This window comes from Panicum virgatum, chromosome 2K (assembly GCF_016808335.1).
Source record: "Panicum virgatum strain AP13 chromosome 2K, P.virgatum_v5, whole genome shotgun sequence".
Lineage (NCBI taxonomy): Eukaryota > Viridiplantae > Streptophyta > Magnoliopsida > Poales > Poaceae > Panicum > Panicum virgatum.
Genome location: NC_053137.1, coordinates 30,061,855 through 30,089,466, shown reverse-complemented (window position 1 = coordinate 30,089,466; position 27,612 = coordinate 30,061,855). Strand labels below are relative to the sequence as shown.

At 44.7% G+C, this 27,612-nt stretch overlaps 2 non-coding genes across 2 annotated transcripts; one reads left to right on the top strand and one right to left on the bottom strand.

The window, feature by feature from the left end:
• Nucleotides 1-11,961: 11,961 nt before the first annotated feature.
• Nucleotides 11,962-12,068, bottom strand: LOC120696329. Its single transcript, XR_005684106.1, has one exon. It is a non-coding gene; the product is annotated as a small nucleolar RNA R71 (small nucleolar RNA).
• Nucleotides 12,069-21,440: 9,372 nt separating this feature from the next.
• Nucleotides 21,441-21,547, top strand: LOC120696280. Its single transcript, XR_005684058.1, has one exon. It is a non-coding gene; the product is annotated as a small nucleolar RNA R71 (small nucleolar RNA).
• The last annotated feature ends 6,065 nt before the right edge of the window (nucleotides 21,548-27,612 follow it).

Sequence of the window (27,612 nt, the reverse complement as noted above, 5' to 3'; positions counted from 1 at the left end):
GCGGCGCGAGCAGTGCCGGCGGCGGCTCTGCTCGATGAGGCTTGCCGGCGCAGGCCGTTCGGAGGTCTCCGGTGTTCAGAAGGGCGCAAAAGGCCCGTGGGAACTGCTCAGTGCAAGGGCAACACAACAGGGAGGCTCGTGCGGGGCTGTGGGGCACGGCAGCGTGCTCGCCACGGCGAGGCTGCAGCGCAGGCGGCGGCGGAGTGGCGGTGAGCGCCGTTCCGGCCTCTACAGTTGGCTATGATCTACGGGACTACGTGCAAAAGGAACGGGGGGTCGGGCTAGGTGCTCACTGGGGTTCAAATCAAGCAGAGGCATCGTGCAGAAGTCGCGGCGACGAAGCTCGACGGCGGCGCACGGTCGGAGTCGGGGAAGAAGTCGCTGCAGCGGCCCTCATAGCCTGCTGATCCGTCGGGAAGGTGCACAAACAAGCTGCGAGCAAGGACTAGGGATCAGCGGGACCCGAAAGTTGGCGACGGAGAGAAATTGGGCGGGCGGCGTGACTTACCGACGACGGCTTTGGGTGAAATCACGGCGCGATAGCGGCGGAGCTCGAAGATGGCTGCCTCGGGGTTGATCCTGGATCCAAGGCAGAGCTCACATGAGGGTTTGCAGGGACTAGGGCGCTGCGGTGTGGTGGATTTATGGTGGCGCAGGGGCGCAGCGCGGCGGAGCAGAGAGGCGGGGTGGAACTCGGTCTCCGGGCTGCGGAGTTGTGCGGGGTAGGGAGCAGGGGATCACGGGCGGCTTAAAGAGCCCGGACCGAAGATCCCGGCATGTGGGATAGGGAGGGAAGGTTGCGGAGATCGCGGCCGGGGATCGCGGCGAGACGCGGCGCGGCCGTTGCAGCGCAGGGAAGCGGGAGGTGGGGGATGACAAGTGGGGCCGGTGTGTCAGTGAGCGCGGGTGACGCGCGAGCGAGTGGATAGAGACGCTGGTAAGCGGGCCTTGCGGTGCGTGGAGAGCGGGCGGGGGTAGGCCGCGGCGTGGGCGGTCCGGACGCTGGGAAAATGCGGGGAAGGCTGGGCCGCGCGTTTGGTGACTGGGCCGCCGGGAAAGGGAAGGAGATGGGCCACGGGGAAGAAAAGGGAAATGGGTTGGGCCAAGCCGTTTCATGGGTTGGACTGGGTTTTGGTTTTCCTATTTCTCTAGTTTTCTCTCCTCTTTTCTTTTCCAAACACACTCAAACTATTTGAATTCAAACACAAGTTTGAATTCAAATCCTATGCACTCAACCAAAGTAAAACCATGCACCAGCATGAATGCACAAACATATTTAACCTAGAAAAATTTAAATTACTTGTGAAACAAAATTAATTTAAATGCAAGTCTAAGCATATAAAACCTTAGAAAATTAAATAAAGCCAATTAAATTTATTATTAAAGCTGAAATCTAAATTAGGGTGTTACAAATCCTACCCCCTTACAGGAATCTCATCCCGAGATTCTGGGCTGGCTAGCAAAGAGATCAGGATAGGTCTGGAATTTAAAAATGGGGTGTTACTCCATTGCATTTTGCACGTCTTGATCTTCTTGTCCTAAGTAACTCTCTCAGACGTCTCCAAAATCTTCACCGGATGCTCGGTGTAGGTCAGATCTTCTGCACATCCAATCTTCTTCAACGGTGCTTGTTGTTCTGGCACTCTCAAGCACTTCTTCAACTCAGATCTGCATAACTCTTCTATCTCGTCTGAGCAATCCTCAAATTTTCCCGTACATTCTGTAGGTCGGGGTGTCACATTTTGCTTGAGTGCGAAATACACCATAGTGACCTCCATATGGTGCTGCATGGCATTTGTCTATGATCTTGCGTCCTCGTGCCGTAGGTACACAATATCTGAGTAACCCATCTGCACAAACTCGGTACAGATATGGTGCATCCCATAGGTGGCGTCTACTTTCATAGACTAGCTTCTTTCTGCTCTCCCCTGGGGGTATATACCCTGAAACCATGAAGTTCACGATATTCGCATACCAGGGGTGCGAAGCTGTTACCTTGAGAAGCATATCATCCCGTAGGAAGTCATTTATCGGCGGGTCTTGGGTGTTAGTATTGACCGTGCGCGATAAATGATCCGCCACTAAATTCTCTACTCCTTTCTTGTCTTTAATTTCTAGATCAAACTCTTGGAGTAGCAGAATCCATCTGATCAACCTTGGTTTAGCATCCTTCTTAGTGAGGAGGTACTTGAGTGCTGCATGGTCGGTGTAGACGATGACCTTTGTCCCCACTAGATAGGCTCTAAACTTATCGATAGCAAAGACGACTGCTAGGAGCTCTTTTCTGTTGTGGCATAGTTGAGCTGAGCTCCAGTAAGTGTCTTGCTTGCGTACGCGATCGCATGATGCTTCTTATCCTTGGTTTGACCAAGTACGGCCCCCACCGCATAGTCACTAGCATCACACATGATCTCGAACGGGTGCTTCCAATCTGGGGCTTGAATGATTGGAGCTGAGATGAGTGCCTTTTTAAGAGTGTCTAAGGCTTTATGGCACTCATCTGTGAATTGGAAATGAACAACCTTGGCTTGGAGACTTGTGAGGGGTCTAGCAATCTGGGAGAAGTTCGCGATGAACCTTCGATAGAATCCGGCATGGCCAAGGAAGCTTCTGATTTCTTTCACATTGATAGGAGGCGGAATGTGACAATCCAGGTTTTAGGGGTCCCAAATAAATTTTTTTTGTTGATTTAAAAATTTAAACCATGATTTTCAGAGCAATGGTATTTTTGTTATTTTGGAGAAAAATGTAAAGTCCTTTTTACAAAATAGTTTTGCAAAAGGCAAAATTTCAAAATTTATGAGGGATTAAAATGCATATTTTGTTTTTCACTTTTACCCTCGTGAAAAGACTTAAGTTGTGTTCTTTTGTATTTTAAAAGATTTGGCGGATTTCAAAATAATTTCAAATCCTTTGATCTAGTGAATTTTTGCCCAACAGGAAAGTTGTAGATCTTGAAAAGTTACACAACTTTCATGTTAAACACTTTTTCATCTGAGCCATAGATCAACGAGAAATTTTACTTTACAGAAAACCCCCTAGCCTTTTTCCTTTTTGCAAAACCACCCTATCTTCTTCCTCCTCTGCCCAAAATAGGGGCGCCGCTCCTCTCGCCGTTGTTTCGCCGCCGTTGCTGGTTGTGCCCCCAGGTTGGCCGCGCCGCCTCGGGGTACCACCTCCACGCGTCGAAGTGCCCCTCCCCGCCGCCACCCAAGCCGCCCTACTGGCCCTTCGCGCACACGCCATGTCGCCCCTCGCGCCATCTCGCCGGCCGCCCCCTGGAAACACTGCTCCGCCGCCGCCTCTTGCCCACAGCTCGGCAGAGCTCATCCCTCGTGCTTCCCTTCGCCTATCCCCTCCTCCCTTGCCTATAAAAGGCTGGGCAAAGCCTTTCCTGCGTGGGAGACAAGCACGACGGCCTCCATGGCCACCGAACCCCGCGCCTCACCGTGGAGCAACCCCATCCACCTTCCCTCGGCTCCAATTGAACCTCTGAACGGGTTCCCCTCGTCCTTCTGGACCTCCCCAAGCCGCAGCCCCATCACTCCGACCACCACCATGGCCGGCGCGCCACCACTTCCACCGCCGGAGTTACTGCTCCGCCACGCCCCCATGTCCGGCCATCTCCGACCCCAACCAAGGGCACAAACAGGTAGCCCTCGACCTCGTCTACCTTTTCCCCACCCTAGCCCTCGCTGCCGGTGACGATCCTCGCCGGATTTCGGCCGGAACAGAGCTTCCCATGGCTGTCAATGGCGCCAGGGACCTGATTGCAATCGCCCAAAACTTTCCAGGGTCCCTTCTGTAAAACTGCCTAGCCCCCCTTTTCTTTTTGTGCAGTGAACTTTGAAAAATTCTAGAAAATTGTAACAAATCAGAAAAAAGTCAAATTAACTTTGTTGTGCTCCTCTCAACTAGCTCTATAACTTTGGCTACTAAAGTTTGTATGAAACTTTATATTGTGTGCTCTAGTTTAATTGTTTGCAAATGAGTAATTTATTTATATATTTTTAACCATAGCCTTATTATGCTTGATTTTTGGAACCTAGTGTCTTTTTACCATGTATAGTCTTGTGTAAAAATTGAGGCTTTAATGCTTGACTTTTGCTTGTTATTTCATGTGTTTTATCTTAAATGCTTGGAAATTCATGCTTTTTTATATCTCATGTTCCAATATTGTGTTGTTTGTGATCTTTGGACCATATGTTATCCATGCCATGAGTAGGACTATATAAATTTTGTAGACCCAATACTAGCCACTAGCTTGAGTTCTTAAATATTTTTGATATATGATGCTTGATTCATGTTTATTTTGTGAGACATGTTCCTGTTAGTTTTTGTAGCTGCAATTTTTTATGCTAGCCTCTACTAGCCATGTGTAAGCTTCGGTAATTTTTGCAGCAATAATAGCTCTGTCTAACACTAGGTTTAGATTTATACTTGTTTGATAATTATTTCATTCAGGCAAGTTCTTGCTTATATTCTTTAAGATTTTTTTATTGTTTGTTGTGTAAAAATAAAAATGTATTTTCCATGATATTTTATGGTGTTTTTTGTATTCCCTTTATTCTATAAATAATTGCCCAGTAAAGTAATAATTTTAAGTTTGGTCTTAGATGTTTACTTTATTGGATAACAACTTTTTAGTGAAGGAAAGCTATACTTAAGCACTTCACTAAATCCAATTACTGTGTTGCATATAGAAACAATATCGCTAGTCAACGGAACTCATTCAGGAACTAGACGAGGATACTTCTGAAGTCCAAGTCAACATTACGGAAGATAACGAAGACTTGAACGTGAATCCCGAAGTCCAAGAGTGAACTACATGAAGTCCAATCAACATCACAGAACTAACTGAAGTCCCAAAGCCAGATTTGGAAGAGCTGAAGTCTACTAACTTTATAGACTCTATTAAAGGCAAACCCCGGTGCATAAACCCATTATTTTAAATTATGCAATTTATTTACTTGTGCATTTAAGTTATTGGAGTTGGTTGAAAACCTTAGATGCATAATTCTAGATCCCTATTGTTTGAACACTAGAAATAGAGTTCGACTAGCTGCTATGCTAATAGGACCGGTTAATGTCGAGTGATTGCCTGTCACTCGCGAGCTTTATAGGAGTTGATTGTTCACTCTCTTGCAATCACTATAAGGACCACGGACGGATTGGGTTACAAGTTTCATGGTGGAAATCCGCCTATGTTGATAAAATTTACTAAGGACGCAGTGTGTGGTAGCGGTGGTTAAGCATTGAAAGTACTAGCCACATGCCGTAAATATAGTACGCGGCAAGCCTAGTAACTGATCGGCCCGGCAAGTGGACATACCCCCACTCTCTCTTAGAGATAGGAAATTATTATATGTTCGAAAGTTTATATTATGTTGCGCAACACTACGGCTGCAGAGAGGATCGGGCTCGCTGTAGTCGGGGAGAGTGGCACTGATCCATGAACTAGAATGAGAAGAAAACGGTTGCTTGGGAGTGACTCAACAGTGCTCCAAGCGTGTGTGTTAGGTTACCTTGCAAGGATTGAAATTCGGTTTGAACTGTTCCGCCGCTCACGGATATTGAGCCTGCTTAATTCCTTTGCCACATAGAGTAAGAAGTGGAACAAAGATGATGCTTAATCTTGTTGGATGCAAATAATTTTCTCTACCATGCTTGTATAGATAGGTGCAAACCTAGACTGGTTAATTCAACTAGAACCTGAAAGCTAAAACTTGAAATTAAGGATCTACTCTCTATTCCTTTTCAGCACAATAAACTCCAGAGCCTTCACAAGCCTTGCATGTCTAGTAAAAGGGCTATGTTATATACCCTTATCCGGGTCAACCTTGCTGAGTATTAGTATACTCTGTCTTGCTTTTAACCTTGTTTTCAGGTAATCTTGGAATGCTTGGTGAGATTGACGTCATGTACGGGCTACATCATGATGTCATATACCGTCGTTAGGTGTCGTTTTCTTTTCTGCTATTTATAAAATCTGAAGAACTTACCTAATTTCAAATTTCTGAGGTACCCTATTCAAATTCCCAAACTCAGTTTAACATTTGCCATTGAAGTTTGTGTTATAAAAATTATGGTTACTGTAATCTCTAGGCTCACCTTCGAGTGAGGTATGTTGTTTCGATCCGAAATACAGTGGTGTTATCGGGATTTTACCTGACAGACTATCAGATTTCTCCGTTTGAAGTGCATATTAATTGTTTTATCTATAATGGTTAGGTTTAGTGCACTTTAGCCGGATTAATTTTGGCGGTTCTGCCACATGGAAGTCACTCGATGACTTCAATCTTCACCTTGTTCACCTCTATCCCTTTCTCGAACACCAAGTGTCCTAGAATGATGCCTTCACAAACCATAAACTGACATTTCTCCTAGTTGAGAATCAGGTCCTTTTCTTGGCACCTCTGCAAGACTCTATCCAAGTTTTCTAGACAATGATCGAAGGTCGTTCCATAGACCGAGAAGTCGTCCATGAAAACTTCCATAATTTCTTCGATCATGTCGGAGAAAATGGACATCATGCACCTTTGGAATGACGCGGGTGCGTTGCATAGCCCGAACGACATTCGTCGGTAGGCATATGTTCCATAGGGGCACGTGAACGTGGTCTTGCTTTGATCATCGGGATGGATGGGTATTTGATGGTATCCAGAATAACCATCAAGAAAACAGAAGTAGGAGTACTTTGCCAACCGCTTTAGCATCTCATCGAAGAAGGGTAGTGGGAAGTGATCCTTCTTTGTGGCCTTGTTGAGTTTTCTGTAGTCTATGCACATCCTCCATCCCGTGACGGATCGTTGTGGAATTAGCTCATTCTTGCTATTTTCCACCACCGTCATGCCTCCTTTCTTGGGCACGACTTGAACTGGGCTTACCCACTCACTATGCAGAACAGGATAGATAATTCCGGCATCTAGGAGTTTGAGAACCTTTTTCTTCACCACATCCCTCATAGCATTGTTCAACCTTCTTTGGGGTTCCCTAGAAGGTGCTATTTCGGGATCCAAAGGGATTCGGTGAGTACAAAGGGCAGGACTAATGCCCTTGAGGTCTTGTAGGGTATAGCCTAGGACTGATCGATGCTTCTCTAAAATGGCAATGAGCTTGTGTGTCTCCTCTTCTGAGAGTTTTTCGCTAATGATTATGGGAGACTCTACATCACTATTTATGAAGGCATATCTAAGCCCGGAAGGTAAAGGCTTCAGCTCAATCGGAGGTCATGATGGCTTTTCGATCTCTGGCAGTTCAAAGGTCTCATCGGAGTCTTCTTCTGCCTCGCTGACTTCTTTCAGAATTTCCTCGATATCCTCCTCAAGGTTTGAGTCAAAAGACTCGAAGGTGGAAGTGGCCATAATTTCCTCAATTGGCTTTGGAGTAGGGAGATCTTCCACTGAGCATTTCAATGCTCGATTCACGGGAATGTGGAGAGTGTCCTTCCCTAACATGATGTTTAAACATCCGTCTTTAGGAACATCCTTAAAGAGAGCCTTCCTAAGATCCAGAATCTATGTCTAGAAGAAGAGATCACGTCGCCGTTATACTTCGAGCTACTGGTTTCGACCGGCTTATACAAGCCGATAGCTCCAGTAATACGTGCTCTATCCAATATCCGAACGTGGAGGATTACTAGGGCTCAAATAGGGCTGTCACCACATGCCAGCTACCTCTACAAATCGTGGGACTATTGGACAATTGAGTGGTATAGTCCAGCCTAGACACCATATCTACGCCTTTCCCTACTAACCTTAGCCCTGGCCAAGACTACCCTTCTCTATCCGGAGTCTTAAGTCTCGAATACTTACAACTGAATAAGCATCCCTCGAGGTACAAGCGGAGAAGAGTGCCGACAAGCCCGGCACTTCCCCCAACTCCATAGGTATGGGGATTGACTTCTGATGTGTTGGTTTCTTGCTCTAGTGGGCCCTCTAATCCATGTTTTGACAAGTGTCGCGTCCTAATTCGCTGCAACATTGTGTCTTGGATCATTCCTCACCATTACGCTGCAAAATTGGCTCAAAATCACCTGCACACATTCTAGAACATCATCTGTGGAATTCGTTAGTAAATAAGTCTATCCTAGCATTTATTCCACATTATGGTTCATTTTTGTGTAGGAGTTGATGGTCAAAATAGATCATTAGTGACCGTCAACAACTGTTCCGATGGGAACTTTAGTAGAGGAGTAGACGAGGCGATACCTATGATGGGTATATATTGCAAACCGTGTTGACGGAATGCTACTTTGGATGAAGACGCTCGCCTCGGCTGGATTAAGGACTTGACTTTGTGGCCTTAGTGACGGAACTATGTCAAACGTGCATGCCACTTATCCATTATAAGGGTGGACCCAGCCCGAGCTAGTTATGCGGGGCATCATTACTGTAGGAGGATAGTGTATCAGTGTCAGAGGGAGAGGGCAAGACCCTATCGCCCCCGATCGCAGGATCCATGGAGATTCCATTCTAGATTGCTTCACAGCCCCGGGTGACCTCTCGCGGGAGGACGCACCCCAAACCGGGAGCAGGATGGTGCCGTAGCCGTTACTTTCGTTGACTGGTGCCTCGGGGTTAGTCGGCTGATCCCGGCTAGCATCGGGGCGAGTGGGTACAAGTGTACAACCCCTACAGGGTGAAAACTATACGTATAGCTGTGTACTCGGTCATGTACAACTCTGGATCTGGCACCACACTGTAGTTAGATCCACATATATACTTTTCTACCTCCCTCTAGTCCACTTTTTCTGCTCGGATAGCAGCTGAGGTAAGGGGAGAGGGAGTTCCCGCACTGAAACAGGGTTGAGATTGTGTAGTAGAAGATAGGAGACCGGGAGTCTGGGATGCCGGAGCTGCCCTCGTCAGAAGGTGATTTGGATGACTTGTGTGTATATATATATATATGCTGCTTGCATAGGAAAACATAGCCTACCCTTGGCATTATTCTCACACAAAGCTTGCATATGGATGGTGACGTGAACCTATCCCGTCCTTGGGGATAGCCTAATAGATGCAGGATCTGAGTGAAGGAGTCGACAGTACGATAAAGGAAGATGATGTGAAGGATGGCCCGAGCTACATTCTGAGCTGCCTGTGGAGAGGATTCGTGAAGATGAAGTTTGCCCAGAAGACTAGATATCGTTTCCGCTTTCTATTTGTTTTCTTTTAGCCCAAGGGGCTTGTACTCTAAGATTTGTATTACAATCCTTTGGATTATGTAATAAATAAACCCATATGATGTTGTAAATGTGAGTTATGTCTGTGATATTGTTGGTGTTTCTTATGCTCAATGGAAAATGGATTCCGCAAGCGTACAGAATCGAATCACCATTGTATCACTTCACCTTGGAGTATTCCAGGGTATCGTAATTTTCCTTAGGGAAGCACTATGATAAAGAGTATCAAAGAATCGAATGACAAACTTTACTAGAGATATCAACCGACTAACTTAGTGGGGGTAAGCGTGATAGATAAGCTAAGATAATGGCCAACGAAGACTGTTTGACACAGGAGACTCTAATCCTTAGAGAGGTAAGCAGTTGGGAGGACAATGAGCGAGAAAGACTCCTAAATTACTTCTAAACTATTGATCTAGCATCTCTAGACTAAACCTTGCTTCTAACTAGTTATCGGGAACCTAGTGCTTACTTCGCCGGCCTCAAGGAAGGACTCAGACTGGGGTGAGAAGGGAGTCTAACGGCAGTCGGCACTACTGCTATGAAAGCACCCGAACGTGGTGGACTACATGGGACGGACAGGGCTGTTGTTGACGCTCACTAACGATCATTTTCAGGCGTCAACTTGATCAGAAAATCATGAGAGTTTGCATTTCTTACACGCATCCTATTTCAATAAAGTCCCTAAACCACACTTTACCATCTCGAAAATGCAAGTTGTGTTTTTGAGCTAATATGCAGGTTACAAGCACACTTTGGCCTGACATAAAATCACAGAAATTATCAGAGCACCGATTCAGGCTCAGATGGACCAAAAGTGATGCAAGAACCCAATTCAGACAAGCCAAGATAGGCCAAAACCAACGTGGACCAGACAAAGAGGCCCTGGACAGCCTGCTCGAAGAAGATGGGGGCGGTTGGGGCCACTGGCAGGCCGACCGACCTTCAGGTCAGCCGACCTGGCCCGTGGGCCCCACTGCCGTAGCCAAGCCATGTGTCGTCTCCTGGTTGGTCCCTTATGTCGGTTTGTAGAGTCTCACCCCATGGCTCCCTGCTATAAATACAAGGGGGGTAGAGATTAGAACGCACACACACACACCTCTCACACCTCTCCTCTCTTGCTCATCTTGTATAGTCTTTAGGCTTAGTGGAGTTTAGGAGAAGTCTAGGAGTCATCGAGTCGCCGGAGTTGCTCGAGAGTTCTGGTATGGGTTCATTTCTAGCTCTCTCTTGTAATATTCGGTCGTTTGTAATAGAATTAGACTATGGTTACCGATATCTGCTTGAAGTATGCTCTGTGTTATCGGGTATAAGCTTCTTGTCATGGTTGTGCTATTATTTAATGCTTGCAATGCATGATCGCCCTGTGCTGGAGATGGTTAGTCTTTTGTTCTTAGAACTCTATCAACTGCTCCAGTATTCGTATGATTGCTCTAGTGTGATGTCTGTCCATCCAGAGGGTGGGGGCTCCGCGCGGGATGCTAGAGTATCCCTTACTAGTGTAGACATGGTGTCTAGATTAGCTAAGAGTTGCTGGATGTCAACTATACCCACGGTTTATAGAGGTAGTCAGGCAGGTGGTGACAGCCCTGTCCGAGCCCGAGTAATCCTCCACATTTGGTATAGGCGGTAGGAGGTACATAAAGTCGCCGGGGTGTACGGGCTCCTCCCATTGCTTCGATAGCGATCTCACTGTTGTGTAGTTTAATCTCTGATGAGCTAACCAATGAGAAAGTGTAGATATAGCTTGCCTAGCATAGTTGACTCGGGCTCTAACTTCTGTCTTGCTCCCTGCCTAGAGCATCTTTTATCTTTCTTTAATTTATTTATTCAAGAGGGTAGTTTGTGTGTGTGTCACACTACCTCCTACAATGTTATTATCTTACCCCTGTATATGCATGAGAATATCCAATCTAGATAAAGTTCATCAACTAGTCTATATCTCTTCACTCACCGCCTTCCCTACGGAAATATAAATGACACCCCGGTATACTCCCGGGTAAAATGCTACAGCGATATTCCATGCGCTTGCGGATTTATTCATGGTTCATGAAATACTACCACCCCAATTGGCGTCTGCGGGCGTCATCGCTGTTTCCCCGGTGGTGACGTTGGTAGGCGCCAACAAGCATTTTTGGCGCCGTTGCCAGGAAAGTCACATATCGAAGTATATAGACAAAGTTATGAACAAAATCGAAATTGGTATTCGCTTGATAAACAGGCTAACTTGGCTTTGTTTTCTTGTCTTTGTTGATATGAAAATAGGGTAGTGTATGACCGGTTTCGACTTGCCGCAAAACTTTCATTCCAATCCAGAGTCACTTTTGAGAAAAGTTCGACCTCGTATTGTACCTCCTCAAATATCACTCTCGTCAGCCGAACCAGTCATTGCATCGTCGTCAGCTTCTCAAGCTATGGCCCAGAAGACACTCCGTGATTACTTTGCTCCATCTGCTAACCAGGTCCCTACTGGGCCCGAGGTTAACACCGGAGGGGAAAATTTTGAGATCAAGATGGGTCTTATTATGATGGTGCAGGCCAGACCTTTCTGTGGCAAGGCCAATGAGGATGCCAGCGCTCATCTCCAACAGTTTCTGGAGCTCTGCAGTACTTTTGTTATCAAAGGTGTATCGCAAGATGCAATCCGGCTCTGTCTGTTTTCGTTCTCTCTCTTGGGGAGAGCGAAGCAATAGTTTTATGCTAACAAAGCTGCTGTGGATACTTGGGACAAATGTGCCAAGGTGTTCCTCTCGAAGTTCTTCCTGACGGGCAAAACCGATGCTCTTCGTGGTCGGATTTCGAACTTCCAGCAGGCATCAAATGAGTCAATTCCTGAGGCTTGGGAGAGACTTCAGGAGTATATTCTGGCGTGTCCGCACCATGGAATGCATAATTGACTCATTCTACAGAACTTCTACAATGGGTTGACACAGTCATCCCGCGATCATGTGGATGCCACTGCGGGTGGAGCTTTCTTCTCGCTGACCATTGAAAGAGCTACATCATTGATCGAGAAGATGGTTTCCAACCAAGGTTTGAGTGATGATAGGCTCCAACCACGCCAGTGAGGTGCGCACTCCGTCAAGGAGGCCGACATGCTTGCTATGAAGATTGATCTCCTCCTCAAGAAATTTGAGGATTATTCCTAAGATAAGGCTCAATTACAAACACTTCAAGCCTTGGAAACTCGCATGACGTGCGAGGTCTGCGGGAATATTGGACATTTGGGCGACAATTGCCCAAAAAACCAAGAGGAAGCTCTATTCCTCAATGGTAACAATGGATTTCATCCACAAGGAGGTCAGGGGTGGAATCAACCATGCCCATACTACCAAGGAGGTAATGGGAATTCAAATTCTTTCAATCCTAACCAGCCTACCTTGAGAGATCTTGTCTACGGCCAAGCGAAGATCAATGAGTCCCTTCAGAAGAAGTTGGCCGCTATAGACAAATCTATGGAGACCATCCATGCCAAGATGGACGGATTCTCCATGGCTATGAAGAACCAGCTGAATTTCAATAAGGCGCTAGAAACTCAATTGGCTCAACTAGCTACTGCTACACCTACTGCTGAACTAGGGAAGATTCCGGGGCAACCTGAATCAACTCTAGAGAGCCTCAATGTCATCAATGCTATGTGGAAAGAGCCACTTAGCAGGACACCCCTCAGCTATGCAGAGAAGCTCACACGCCCAAGAAGAGGTGCATGGGGCGAGTTAGTAGCCACAATAAGAGAAGATCCCAGAACCCCAGAGATCAGCTGCTCAATCTTTGATTATGAATTTGATCATGCCCTTTGTGACCTTGGAGCTAGCGTCAACATCATGCCCAAGGTAACATTCGAAAAGCAAGGCTATCCATCAATTTCCCCCACCACTATGTGTGTTCAGCTGTTGGACTCCACGATAAGATATCCAGAAGGGGTTGTGGAAAGGTTAATGGTAAAAGTCAAGAATACCTACATATTAGTGGACTTCGTAGTCCTTGATATGGAAGGAGATCTTGGGATCCCACTCATACTTGGGCGACCATTCCTCAAGGATACAAACGCCAGAACTGATGTGGGGTCAGGAAGAATCTGCCTCCGTATTATGGGAAAGACCATGAAATTTAAGTTTCAAAATAAGAGGGAGGTATTCCTGATTCATGAGGATAGTGAGAAACAAGGGCTATGGGCAGAGCCCGGTTGGGATGGTCAAGACTATCTCCCCCTTCCAAGCCAGCTTGGGAGGACTGGGAGATTCATACTCCACCAACCGAGCTAGTGGAAGGCGACTAGAAGATCTCTGACTTCATCACCAATACAGTATGGGAAGATTTGGAAATCGTCTATCCAACATCCGAGGATCCTGTTCCTGCGCCAACTACGCCATCAAAGAAAACCAAGAAGGTATGGCGCAAGAAGAACAAGACGTCATCGACCGCTACTACTTCTCCAGGTACGGACGAAATGACCTCAACCTAATCAGGTATGGACAAAGGTCCTGCTTTTCGGACCCTAAACCAAGAGCTAGCTTGGGGGAGGTTCCCTCCCCTAAGTCAACTGTATCCCTTTACTTGCTTTCAATAAAATTTGATAAAAACTTTCAAAAATAAAATAAAAATTTACTGCTTTATTTCCTTTTTTCATCATGCGCGGTAAGAATGTTTTAACTCCTTATGATAAGTTGAAAGGATGAGTTTTGCTTTGCTCTATCATGTCTGTTGTTCCTAGTTTGAAAATAAGAGTTCTCTTGAGTTTAAATCTATTGGTTATACAAATACCTTGCCAATGAACCTGAAAGTTCTATGGGTTGCATATGTTTGATCCAAGTCTATGTTGTTGTGAGTATAGATATGGTAAATAAGGTTGTGCAAGTTTGTTCTAGTGATGCTTGAAGTCTGGAGTTATTTTCAAAAATTTTAAAAAGGCAAGTTCCCTAGTGATACGCAATGTCCTACCAGAGCCATATGTCATATTCCTTGAAAAACCTCACACATATGCTGCTTGATGTTCTGTTGAGTCTTGTCAAATTGTGTGACCCTAGTAAGATGCTTTTCATGCTTTCTCGATCAAAAGCACATACACATCCCATCCATTTGCTACATTCCTACACTGGGAATTAGCACCACCATCCATCCATTCCACATTAATAAATGCTCCATGCCTTGGTGATCTCTCTCGTAGAATATCCCTAAAATAAAATAAAGTCAGATTATGGTTGCCCCAAAAAGAGAAAAGATGGCATGCCAAAGAAGCATGGCCCCAAAAAAAGAGAAGAAAAAGGGGTAACCATGTCTCAAAAAAAAGAGACAGGGATGATTCGAGAGAGAAGAGCCATTACCTCAAGGAGTAATCCACATCCGTCCATCCATCCATCCATTCATACACTTGCACCTTTTGATCGAGACTGCATGACTTGTTTCTTCATGGATCATCTCTTTGACTTTACAACATATAGAATACAAGTGTGCTCATTCTTATCCTACCTTGAGCTCCACAAAGGCTTGTAGTAGTAGGAAAGATCGAAGGCAAATATTGCCTTGGTAAGGAAATACAAGATGAGTGCCTCGAGAGAGTTATCCTGGGAACTCTGCCATATTTTCAAAAAAAAATCTTTCAAAAAGTATCTCCAGATGGATTGCGGATCTATGAGCAAGTAAGTACTACTCTATGCACCGTTCTAACTCTCAACAGCCCAAGACGAGGAGACAGCTAAAAAGCCCCATGAAGAAGGTAATTGTGCAAAGGTATGGTAGCCAACTTATTTAAACTTATAGAATGAATCTCTTTGCTTCAGACTATGACATGACAGGTAAGCTACGAGTCAAAGTGATTTTCTGATCAACAACCTGATTCTATATGCAAGTTGTTGATGCTCACTAACGATCATTTCCAGGCGTCAACCTGGTCAGAAAATCATGAGAGTTTGCATTTCTTACATGCATCCTATTTCAATAAAGTTCCTAAACCACACTTTACCTTCTAGAAAATGCAAGTTGTATTTTTGAGCTAATATGCAGGTTACAAGCACACTTTGGCCCGACATAAAATCACAAAAATTATCAGAGCACCGATTCAAGCTCAGATGGACCAAAAGTGATGCAAAACCCAATTCAGACAAGCCAAGATAGGCCAAAACCAACATGGACCAAACAAGGAGGCCCAGGACAGCCTGCACAAAGAAGATGGGGACGGTTGGCGCCACTGGCAGGCCGACCGACCTACAGGTCGGCCGACCTGGCCCGTGGGCCCCACCGCCTTAGCCAAGCCACGTGTCATCTCCTGGTTGGTCCCTTAGGTCGGTTTGTAGAGTCTCACCCCGTGGCTCCCTGCTATAATTACAAGGGGGTAGAGATTAGAACACACACACACACACCTCTCACACCTCTCCTCTCTTGCTCATCTTGCATAGTCTTTAGGCTTAGTGGAGTTTAGGAGAATTCTAGGAGTCATCGAGTCACCGGAGTTGCTCGAGAGTTCTGGTATGGGTTCATTTCTAGCTCTCTCTGGTAATATTCAGTCATTTGTAATAGAATTAGACTATGGTTACCGATATCTGCTTAAAGTATGTTCTGAGTTATCGGGTATATGCTTCTTGTCATGTTTGCGTTATTATTCAATGCTTGCATTGCATGATCGCCCTGTGCTGGAAATGATTAGTCTTTTGTTCTTAGAGCTCTATCAACTGCTCCAGTATTCGTGTGATTGCCCTAGTGTGATGTCTATCCATCCGGTGGGTGGGGGCTCCGTGCGGGACGCTAGAGTATCCTTTACTAGTGTAGACATGGTATCTAGATTAGCTAAGAGTTGCTGGATGTCAACTATACCCATGGTTTGAAGAGGTAGCTGGTAGGTGGTGACAGCCCTGTCCGAGCCCGAGTAATTCTCCACGTTCGGTATGGGGGTAGGAGGTACATAAAGTCACCGGGGTGTACGGGCTCCTCCCGTTGCTTCGATAGCGATCTCACTGTTGTGTAGTTTAATCTCTGACGAGCTAGCCAATGAGAAAGTGTAGATATAGCTAGACTAGCACAGTTGACTAGAGCTCTAACTTCTGCCTTGCTCTCGGCCTAGAGTATCTTTTATCTTTCTTTTATTTATTTATCCAAGAGGGTAGTTTGTGTGCGTGTCACACTACCTCCTACCATGTTATTATCTTACCCCTGTTTATGCATGAGAATATCCAATCTAGATAAAGTTCATCAACTAGTCTATATCTCTTCACTCACCGTCTTCCCTGTGGAAAAATAAATAACACCCCGGTATACTCCCGGGTAAAATGCTACAGCGGTATTCCGTGCACTTACAGATTTATTCGTGGTTCATGAAATACTGCCACCCCAATTGGCATCTGCGGGCGTCATCGCCGCTTCTCCAGTGGTGATGTTGGTAGGCGCCAATAGCTGTCACCACCTGCCGCCTAACACAACAGTACCGTGCGGTGGAACACACTTTCTAGATAACACTAAGCTCGGACACCATGTCCGTGCTCGGTGTTAGGATTTCTCTTGTCACGTACAAGAGAAATCCCTCTCAACCTAGGGACCTAACTTGAGTTCCCTAGTCCGGGCGAGAAAACCCGTAAGATAAGATCCCGATAAACAAGAAAGATACAAAGCCTAAGCTAGAGGAATTACTTCCGCAGACAAGTAAAATAACATGAGAAGATAAATAAATGCGGAAATTAAAGCTAACTCGAAAAGATAAAGAAGATAACTATATTGATAAATGTCAAAGGAAAAGATACAAGAGCTTATACCCAACTTCCGATGACGACTCCGGAATCCCGAGACAAGCTCAACTCGACTCTAACTCCCAACTATCTAACCTACTCTAGAAACTAGGAATGAGAGAAGAGAGAACTCCTTGGTGTGTGTTGAGAGTGAGGGTGTTGCTCTTTATTTATACTAGCTAGAGGTCGGTATTTGGCCGAGGCGTCGGTTGTACGCAAGAGTGTCGGTTGACGTAGCTTCCACGCGAAGATGAGCTCGAGACACTGCAAAGTGGGGCCGGCCAGCCTCCCTTAGGCCGGCCGGCCTGTGATTTCCTCCGTTTGCAACCGCCCTTCCCGTGGATGCTCCTGATCTTGTCTAGATGGCGGTGGAGGTTGCGTTGGTTCAAAGCTGAAAATTGTAGGCCGGCCGGCTTCCCCTTGACTGGCTGGCCTGGACTTGGCACTTCTCGGCCCTCCGTTTCACAAACGTCTTGATCAAAGGATGCATGAAGTCCATAGTGGTGCTCTAATCCAAAAGATCTCGGTAAGTGCTGCAAATGGGTCTTTTAATCTATGTGCTAGGCCTTTCGGTCATAACTTTTGTATTTGCTTGTATATCCAGTACATAAGGGTCCATTGGAGGGTCCCTAATGGTCTTGTGGCAAGGCAATATGTGTTTGGCAAAGGTTCCGGACCGGCCGGCCTGCAGCCTCTGCACAACACGAGTCCGGAACTTGTAATTTGTATTACTTTTGTGTCCGGACTCCGAATAGGGTGATCCAAGTGTCCAGTTCAATCATCTTGACAAGCTCTTCAATATGGCAATGTCAAATTTGGCATTTGACAATGTTTATAATGGTGTGATCTTATATACATGTTTTACCATCCTTGTAGATGCTCCATTTAGTGTTGTTTCTTGCAAATTCTGAGCATAATCCTGCAAAATATCTCAAGCCACCAAAACTTATGGAATTTGTTAGGATTAGGTAAAATATGTATGGAACATAGTGCAAGGCTCAATTTATTCCCGAGAAGTTGACGGTCAAAATGGGAAATAATGGCCATCAACACCCCCTCAAGCTTAAACTTTTGCTCGTCCTCGAGCAAAGCTAAGGCTGAGGCTCGGTGGATCAAGAGTTCCATCAATGCTCATACCCCGTAAATACCTTGTGCACAACATATTACTCTAACCCATATGTACTATGAATGAGTTGGCTGATACCTTGGTTTCTGGAGATGGGGCTTATACGCATTTCATCCCTCTTCTTGGGCGGTTGAGAGACTGAACAACATTTACCGGAATATTTCCTGCTTCCTATTCAGGTTCCTATCTTGGAATATTTTGCAAGTTTTCAAAAAGTGGTTTAAGATTCCCCAAAGGTACTCTCAAGTCGCTCAAGGTGTATGATCCTCACCATGGTCGGAAATTTTGACCAACTTCTTCCTACTCTAAGGCTGATATGTGGAGTTTTAGGTAGGAAGAGTGCAGCGTACCTTGGTTACTTGTGTTGCCGAGCCGAAGTGTGGTTCGCAATATGTATGTACTCTATCAAATCCCGATCTTATGGAAGGTAAAATGTTCAGGGGAGAGGCAGAAAATGGACTCACACTTAGAAAATTTTTGGTCTTTTTGTTTGAGCTCCTTATTTCAACTCTTTTGAATGGAGGTATGGGTCTTGTCTCTTTTTTTTGCTTCAATTTTTTTTAGGAAGATGACCCATACTCCATGAGGATAGAGTTATTGGAAGGTAGCATTTCTTGGATAGACCATTTGAGATGGATAGGCTCACTATGGAGATTTTTGGTTTTGTTGTGAGGGGAATTGTCTGGCGAAGGTGGATATCAATACCCGGAGTAGGTAATTGACATGCCAGACATTTGAGGCTAGCAAACAATGGGTACGTAAAGGAGAAAGATCAGTAGATGACAAAGTACCTTCCTCGAACGGATTCACCACTCGGCAAAGCTCAAAATAACTCAAGATAGCTTATATCAGTTCATATTATAGAACATTATGGCTCTGGGTAGGACATGTAAACCAAAGGAAAATCTTTACCATGTTTCATTTAAAAAAATCCGAGAGGTTCCCTACTAGAGAAAGTAGTTTTGTCCCGATTTGGGCTATCTCAAATCTCATAACAACTTAGACTTGGAAATCAAACTCATGCTCCCACTCAAACCAGAATTCTAGTGATATTTCCATGAGCCAACATTTCAAGTACTAGGAGAGTAAAAAGTTGTATATGAGGTACTTGCGAAGCATGGACAGAGCAACTATTCATCATCTCCATGATAAGAGCTTACACGGATTTTCATACATATGAGTTGAGAGTTTTATTCAAAGCATGAAACATGTTTTTTTTGCTTTTAATTTATTTGGTTTTTGTTTTTGTTTTTATTTTATTTTATTTTTTTTTTGAATTTTTGAAAGACTCAAACTATTTGTTTAAGGACATAAGATGAAAGGACAGGTTGGATGACTTACCTGGATACATTGGCACCCCCCCAAGCTTGATTGAAGCTCAGTAGGTCTGTCATCTTAGCTGATTTTTTTATGCAATGTAGAATTGAAAGAATGCATTTGCAAAAATTAAACATGTCATGATGTGAAAGGGAAAGCTATGCAAGAAGATAAACTATCCTATATGCAAATGCAGGAATGGATAACTACCACGTACCTCGTGGCAAGGACTCGAGTTTCTCGTCCTGAGTGAGACTATCCATACCTTGGGTTCAGTCGTCGTCACCTGATGGAGACGTTGGCGGAGACACTTTCTTCCTCCATAGGCAGAGTTATTTCGATCTCTTTCTTCCCAAATTCCAAAAATTTCTTACGTTGGATATTTTGCTTCGCATTCCGTTGGTTATACACCTTGATCTCCTCCCGAGTTTGAAGATTCTCCACGAATTCGATGAGGGTAGAGTTGGATGGGGTATATGGCTTCTCCAGCTCTTTCACGGATTTCTTCCGGTTGAAACTTTTGATTTGTGAGCATTGTTCATCCTTCAGTTTGAAGCCGAATCTCTCCTTCTACCCATTGATGTTGAGTTGGATTACTCCAACTCCCGCACCAATGTGTGCGGTTGTCATACTCAAGAATTGCCTCCCCAATATGAGAGGGATCTTGGTGTCGACTTCCATATCGAGGATGAAAAAATCAACGGGGACAAAGAAATTCTGTATTTTCACCGGAATATTATCAGCAACCCCCACAAGATAACGAACTGATTGGTCCTCTAGCTGCAAACATATGGTAGTAGGTGCAAGCGCATGATGGTTAAGTTTATCATAAATTACCTTTGGCGTGACGCTTATGCTTGCTCGCATATCGCAAAGAGCGTGCTTAAAGTGTTGAGCTCTGATGGAACATGTGATGGTGGGGCATCCTGGTTTCTTCTTCTTCTCCAGGAGAGGGTTGAGTATAGCTGTGCTACACTCATCTGTAAGCTGCACGACCTTGGTGGTCGGCAGGACCCTCTTGTTGCCAAGGATATCCTTGAGATACTTGGCGTACATGGGAACCTGCATAGTATCAAGAAGTGGTATGTTGCCATAAAGCTTCTTAATTACCTCAACGAACTTGCCGAATTGCTCGTCGGCCACCGGCCTCCTTCTCCGCTCTAGAAGCGGTAAGGCAGTTGTATCGTGACAGTCCCGTGAAGTTCTAGGGGGTTCACGGGGTCTTCCTGGGTAGCAATGGTGTTGGATTCTTTGGCCTCCTCCAGCACCCCGTCTTCAGCATCGATATTCCTAATGGTTACGGTCTCCCGCCGTGTACCTACATCCTGCAGAAGAGGTAGTTTCTGTGCGGATTGTCTTGCCCACACAGTTACCACATTCCCATTTTCTTTCGGGTTCACTCCCGGTTGCTCGGGATGCTCCCCCGTGTTATGGTTACGACAGGATGAGACCAGCTGAGTTACTTTAGTTTTTATCAATTCATTGAAACTCAACTGATTTTTAATAACATAGTTAAACACAACTAGTTGCATAGCCATAGACTCAAGAATTTTATTATTAGCGAGAAATTTCTTACTAATGTTGTCATTCATTTGTTTTTGGCCGTACATGAAGTCTTTAAGCGAGGGCTGAAAATTGTTACTAAAATTGTTACCTTGCTGTTAGCCGAAGGGGAGGTCGGGCTTAGAATTCCAACCTTGCTGAGGACGGCAGTCTGTGTCATTGGGAGTGTCATTCCCAATGGAGTCCTCGTCCTCTTGAGTGAACGGACAGGATTTCCCTAGTGTCTAGTATTGCCACATTTCTCACATGTCATCCGAGACTCAGTCTGGTTAACCTCCTGGTGTGGAGATTCCAGCTTTTTCATGAGAAGATCCATCTTGGCTACCAGCCTATCGACACTGTCGATTTCATGTATTCCTTGTGCATGGGCCAGCTAACTATCATCCTTCCAACTCTGGTTGGATGCAATCTTGTTGATGAGCTTTAGCTCCTGCAACATTGAGAGAGAAGAATGCTCCTCCCGCTGCTGCGTCAATGTGATCTTGTGATCGTTGATTTAGGCCATGGAAGAAGTTCTGAAATTGTAAGCCATTCTTCCATGCCGTGGTGTGCGCATGCTGCAATGTACTCCTAAAAACGCTCCCAGGCTTCCGGGACTGTTTCGTCCTGGAGTTGTTGAAAACTGGAAATCCTGTTCCAAAGGGCGTTGGTTTTGCCCACCGGAAAGTACTTAACCAAAAAAGCATTGGAGCACGCATCCCAAGTGTTGAATCCTTCCTTGTAGGTGTAGAACCACATCTTTGCTTTCCCAAGCAAAGATAATGGGAACAGACGAAGACAAAAATGGTGAGAGGGGAGTCCAACGGCAGTCGGCACTACTGCCATGAAAGCACCTGAACGAGGTGGACTACAAGGGACGGACAGGGCTATCACCACCTGCCGTCTACCACAATGGTATCGTGGGGGTGGAACACACTTTCTAGCTAACACTAAGCTCGGACACCAGTCCATACTCGATATTAGGATTTCTCTTGTCGCATACAAGAGAAATCCCCCTCAACCTAGGGACCTAACTTGAGTTCCCTAGTCTGGGCGAGAAAACCCGTAAGATAAGATCCCGATAAACAAGAAAGATACAAAGCCTAAGTTAGAGGAATTACTTCCGTAGACAAGTAAGATAACTTGAGAAGATAAATAAATGCGGAAAGTAAAGCTAACTCGAAAAGATAAAGAAGATAACTATATTGATAAATGTCAAAGGAAAAGATACAAAAGCTTATACCCGACTTCCGATGACGACTCCGGAATCCCGAGACAAGCTCGACTCAACTCAAACTCCCAACTACCTAACCTACTCTAGAAACTAAGAATGAGAGAAGAGAGACCTCCTTGGTGTGTGTTGAGAGTGAGAGTGTTGCTCTCTATTTATACTAGCTAGAGGTCACTATTTGGCCGAGGCGTTGGTTGTACGCAAGAGTGTCAGTTGACGTAGCTTCCACGCGAAGATGAGCTCGAGACGCTGCAAAGTGGGGCTGGCCAGCCTGTGATTTCCTCTGTTTGCAACCGCCCTTCTCGTGGATGCTCCTGATCTTGTCTAGATGGCGGTGGAGGTTGCATTGGTTCAAAGCTGAAAATTGTAGGCCGGCCGGCCTGGAGTTGGCACTTCTCGGCCCTCCGTTTCACTGACGTCTTAATCAAAGGGTGCATGAAGTCCATAGTGGTGCTCCGGGCCAAGAGATCTCGGTAAGTGCTGCAAATGGATCTTTTACTCCATGTGCTTGGCCTTTCAGTCATAACTTTTGTATTTGCTTGTATATTCAGTGTGTAGGGGTCCATTGGAGGGTCCCTAATGGTCTTGTGGCAAGGCAAGATGTGTTTTGCAAAGGTGCCGGGCCGGCCGGCCTGCAGCCTCTGCACAACACGAGTCCGGAACTAGTAATTTGCATAACTTTTGCGTCCGGACTCCGAATGTGACAATCCGGGTTTTAGGGGTTAAAAATATACTTTTTGTGTTGATTTAAAAATCTAAACCATGTTTGTTATAGCAAGGGTACTTTAATAATTTTGGAAAAATAAAGGGTCCTTTTTACAAAATAGTTTTGCAAAAGGCAAAATTTTAAATTTTATGAGGGGTTAAAATGCATATTTTATTTTTCAATTTTACCCTCATAAAAAGATATATTTATGCTTAGGGCTACCCTTGCAATTTTAAAAACTTAGTTGTGTTCTTTTGCAAATGAAAGATTTGGCGGATTTCAAAATAATTTCAAATCCTTTGATTTAGTGAATTTTGGCACACCATGAAAGTTGTAGATCTTGAAAAACTACACAACTTTCATTTTGGGCACTTTTCCATCTGAGCCCTAGATCATCAGGAAATTTTACTTTTCAGATAAACCCCTGAAGTTTTCTATATTTGTAAACAGATCCCTCCCACAGTCTTCTTCTTCCTTGATTCACTGAAACAGGGGCGCCGCCGTGCCGTCGTTTTTTCCCCGCCGCCAGTTCTCGCTGCCGACCAACAGGCCCGCCAACTGCCCCGCGCCGCCTCCACGTGCCGCGGCCGAGGCCCGCCGCCACCCGAACCGCCTTCAATGGCCCCTGCGCGTGCGCCACGCCACCCAGCACCGCCGAGCTAGCGCCCCCCTGGATGAACCGCTCCGCCGCTAGGAGCCCGCTCACAGCTTGAAGGACCTCTTTCCTTCCTCTCATGCTCATCCCCTCCACCTCTGGCGCCTATAAATAGCCAGCCCTCCCTCTCCTTGCCGACATCCACCGCCGCCCTACCACCATTGCTGCCCGAGCTCTGAGCTTGCCATGGACCCGCCCTCCTCCCTTGTGTTGGCCAAATTAAGTACCCGACTAGCTTCACCATCCCCTAGTAGAGCTTCCCAGTCTAGCTACCCCCTCCACCCCTTGCCGGAACGCCGCCGCCATGGCAAAGCATCGCCGCAGCTCGCCTGCTCCCGTCGCGCCGCCGCTACAGGCCATCCCAGGCCCCACCCAAGCTACCAATCGGTGCGCCCTAGCCCCCTCATCGTTTTCCCCACCCAATCCCTCACAGCCGAGGTCGGAGCTCGCCGGAATTTGGCCGGAGCAGAGCCCCCACCATCGGCCATGACCTGAGGGCCTGATTTCTCTGATTTGAAAAGCTCTAAGGGTCTTTCTGCAAAAGTTACAAAGCCCTTTTCATTCCATCTTGTGAACTTTCAAAATTCATAGTAATTAGTAGAAAAATCAGAAAAATGCCAAATTAATTTTGTTGTGTTCCTCTTAACTAGATCTATAATTTTGGCTACTAAAGTTTGTATGAAACTTTATATTTTGTGCTCTAGTTTATTTGTTAGAAAATGAGTAATTTATTTATATCTTTTTAACCATAGCTTTGTTATGCTTGATTTTTGGAACCTAACATCCTTTTGCCATGTCTTGTGAAAAATTTATGGCCTAAATACTTGATTTTTTCTTGTTATTTCATGTGCTTTGTTTATTTCTAGCTTATGCACCTTTTTATTTATTTAAAGCATGTTCTTGTTAATTTCTTAAGCTCATCTTTTTATCATGAGCTCTAATAATCACCAGTAGCTTATGTTAATTTTTAGGAGAACTTTAGCATTGTCTAAATTAGGGTTTTAATTTAATCATGGGTTCTAATTTTAATTTATAGGATCAGGATATATTCCTAGTTTAAGGTTTGATAATTGTTCTTAAACCATAACTTAGATAAACATAAATTCCATCCTGGTTGCCATGTTAATATAATCATGTTGCTCTAGTGGGGTAATTTATGTACTACTCCACCAATGTTTGCCAAGTTTAGGTTAAAGTAATTGTATGCAAGGTCATACCATGTTTGCATTAAAATCTAAGTTATTTGACTTCTTTTAAATTCAAACTCTAGATTTGAATGAAATCCCTCTATGTTGCTTAGAGTAGCCAGCCCTGTTATTTTATGGAATTCTTTGTGTTTACTTTTACTCTATAAACGATTGTCCAGTAAAGTAACACTTTTAAGCTTGGTCTTAAATGTTTACTTTATTGGATAACAACATTTTAGTGAAGGAAAGCTATACTTGCACTTCACTAAATCCAACTACTGCATTGCATATAGAAAGAATATCGCTAATCGACGGAATATACGAACTCATCCAGGAACCAGACGAGGATATTTCCAAAGCCCAAGTCAACGTTTTGGAAGATAACAAAGACCTGAACGTGAACCCGGAGTTCGAGAGTGAACTGCATGAAGTCCAACCAATGTTACGGAATTAACTGAAGTCCCGAACTTCGATTCGGAAGAACTAAAGAATACTAACTCTATAGACATTACTGAAGGCAAGCCCCGGTGCATAATCCCATTATTTTAAATTATGCAACTTATTTATTTGTGCATTTAAGTTATTGGAGTTGATTGAAAACCTTAGATGCATAATTCTAGGTTCCTATTGATTGAACACTAGAATCTGAGTTCGAATAGATGCTATGCTAATAGGACTGGTAAAAGTCTTGTGATTGCCTGTCACTCGCGAGCTCTATAGGAGTTGATTGTTTACTTTTTGCAATCACTATAAGGACCATGGACAGATTGGGTTACAAGCTTCATGGTGGAAATCCGTCTGTGTCGATAAAATTTGATAAGGCCGCAGTGTGTGGTAGTGTTGATTAAGCATTTGAAAGTACTAGCCACATGCCGTAAATATGGTACGCGGCAAGCCTAGTAACTGATTGACCCGGCAAATGGACATACCTTCCACTCTCTCTTAGAGATAGGAAGTTATTTATGTTGAAAGTTATGATAGGTTGCGCAATCGCCCATGACTAGAAGGGACGAGGTCTGGAGCCCTATAGTCGGGGAGAGTGGCTCTGCCCATGAACTGGAATGAGAAGCAATCGGTTGTTTGGGAGTGACTCAACAGTGCTCGAAGCGTGTGTGTTAGGTTTACCTTGCAAGGATTGAAATTCGGTTCGAACTGTTCCGTCTCTCACGGATAATGAGACTGCTTAATCTCTTTGCCACATAGAGTAAGAAGTGGAACAATGATGCTCAATCTTGTTGGATGCAATTAATTTCTCTACCATGTTTGAATAGATAGGTGCAAACTTAGACTGGTTAATGAAACTAGAATCTGAAAGCTAAAACTTGAGATTAAGAACCTACTCTTTATTGCTTTTCAGCAAAAGAAACCCTAGAGCCTTCACAAGCCTTGCATGTCTAGTTAAAGGGATGTTATATACCCTTAGTCGGGTCAGCCTTGCTGAGAATTAGTATATTCAGTCTTGCTTGTCACCTTGTTTTCAGGTAATCTTTGGAATACTTGGTGAAATTGACGTCATATACGGGCTTCATCATGATGTCATATATCGTCGTTAGATATCGTTTTCTTTTCTGCTGTTTATAATCTCTGAAGGACTTATCTTCTTTCAAATTTCTGAGGTACCATATTTGAATCCTCAAATTCAGTTTATAATAACACTTACTTTTGAAGTTTGTGTTGTAAAATTTATGTTTATTATAATCTCTGGGCTCACCTTCGAGTGAGGTGTTGTTTCGATCGGAAATACAGTGGTGTTATCGGGATTTTACCCGACATACTAATCAAATTTCTCCGTTTGAAGTGTGTGTTAACCATTTTAGTAGTAATAGTGATGGTTAGTATACTTAAACCGGATTAATTTAGGCGGTTCTGCCACACCGAATTGGGTGATCTAAGTGTCCAATTCGATCATCTCGACGAGCTCTTCAACATGGCAATATCAAATTTGGCATTTGATAATGTTTATAATGGTGTCATCTTATATCCATATTTCACCATCCTTGTAGATGCTCCATTTAGTGTTGTTTCTTGCATATTCTGAGCATAATCCTGCAAAACATCTCAAGCCACCAAAACTTGTGGAATTTGTTAGGATTATGTAAAATATGTATGGAACGTAGTGCAAGGCTCAATTTATTCCCGAGAAGTTGACGATCAAAATGGGAAATAATGGTCGTCAACTAATATTCGATTGAAATGAGTTCTGTATGTGATAGCTACTGATCCAGGGACTGTCACGACGATACAGAGAGTCGGGTTGCCCACTTGGGAACCTGGTCTGTTTCATCTTTCGTCGAAAAGTCCAATCGACCGTTAATGAAGGATGATTGGCAATGCATGAGATGCAAGTTGACAAGGTGTCATCTCCGGTTCATACCATTGATCTAGATAACGCCAAGGTGCTCATTCGGCTGGAACAATTCGAAGGAGCTAAAGGGAAAAAATATTATCATTGGTGAGCCAAGGCCGAAGAATGTCAATGACAAGATTCTAGCTAGGGAAGTGACATTTGAGAAGGCTCCTGATGGTAAGGAGTCATTAAAAATTACTGTCAAAGCTTCAAGACCGAGGGGACAAGAGAGTTCCTCACGAGACTCGAGCCGGCTTGCTATCCAGGCACGACCGGTCGCCTCTACCGGTCAGCCGAAAAGCCAACCCAAGATTTTCAAGCTTAAGAGCCCGGAAGTTGGTACTTGGAAGGTTAATGAATCAAAGGTACGGGGAAAGGTTGCAAAGCATAAGCTCACCTTTGACCGAAAGGTGAATGCGCGCCACAAAAAGAACAACATACAGTGCCTGCAACACCAGGGGGGTTGGGCCCCAAACCATGAGGACAATGCTAATTTGTTGCAAAACTACTTCACGGCCGTCATGGGTGCACCGCCACCGCAAGCTAGAGATTTTAACTGGGCGGCCCTAAATGTGCAGCAGTTCGACCTTGCGGCCCTAGAGGCC